Source organism: Dermacentor variabilis, chromosome 9 (genome assembly GCF_050947875.1).
Source record: "Dermacentor variabilis isolate Ectoservices chromosome 9, ASM5094787v1, whole genome shotgun sequence".
Lineage (NCBI taxonomy): Eukaryota > Metazoa > Arthropoda > Arachnida > Ixodida > Ixodidae > Dermacentor > Dermacentor variabilis.
This window is the reverse complement of record NC_134576.1, coordinates 111240091-111241382: the sequence shown is the minus strand read 5'-3', so window position 1 is coordinate 111241382 and position 1292 is coordinate 111240091.

Here is a 1292-nt window from a genome sequence, read left to right as displayed (position 1 = left end):
TCAAGCCTGCAAACATCTTCTCGTGTTTTCTTCCATATCGACGCCGCTCGTCGTCCTCTTCAATGTCGCTATGACAGCCCCTTCCCAGTTGCCAAACGTCCAGTACACCGCTTTACTAAACTGCATAATTAGCATGGCGACACAGTCACCCTCGAGAGGATGAAACCTGCCCTTATCATTAGCGTAGCCACCTGAATGGCTTTTGAAGTGGCCACAGCCACTTGTCTGCAAAGGGTAGGGGACACTTGTGGTGCACCTTCCTCCTTCTTGTGGCGCTGCCCTGGTCAACCACTGAGCTGGTGCAAAGATAGGCTAGAAGAGAGAGGAACGGACGGTAGGTGGACCTGCAGTTGGGTCTATCACAACTCCTGAAAGAAAGTTGCAAATTATTTCATTGTGCTTAGCAGCCCGCACACCAACATAAGGTAGATTGCTTATCGCATTAAAGTCAACAATCAGTCCGAAAGCATTGATGCAATGCTAACTTATTTTCTTTGTTGTCTACAAAGTTATTTCCTCCGCCTCAACTGCTTGGTGACTTTCTGGTGTCTTGTGACGCCTGCTATTGTTAACGTTTGTCTCCTAGTATGTATTGTCATCATCAACCAGCTTATGTTCAATACAGGATGAAAGCTTCTCCCAGCGTGCTGGCATGCAGGAAGTGTGAGTGAATAGTTTTGAAAGTGTCTATGCAGATTTCACTGCTGTCATAATTCTCAAGGAAAGAGTTAAGAAGAGTGTTAAGAGAGGATATGCAATCTCATTATTCACTGCATGTTGGCAAGAAGTTCTGCTTTGTTGGGTTGGGGAAAATGAGATATATGAGGGCGCACAGTCAAAATGCTGTTTGCATGCATCATCGTACTGCGGGACGACTGGCTGCTGCTTAACACCGCTGCCACCAAAATGTAAGGCGAGTCTGGTGCCTTCAATGGGTTCCAAGCATTACACGACAAACCCTAACTCCAGAAACCTAACTGCTACAGAAACAGTTCTATAAACCTAACTTCTGCTCCTGATCCGCTGCTGCTCTATCCTCCTGCTTGGCCTACTCTTCCTCTTCTGTCACTAGTGGCCTTCTTCGTTACTGTTACAATGTCTTTGTGTGCAGAAGAGCGACTTGGAAAGACACCAGTACACTCGGAAAGCTGACAAACCTTTTGAGAGCATGATATGCCTTTAGCATGCCATTGAGCGAAAGGAGCTCAATTTGCATACTCAGCAATGGCAATGAACTGCGAGTAGTACATTTTACTGCATGACGTTTCCTTCACCAACTTTGGTACATATTG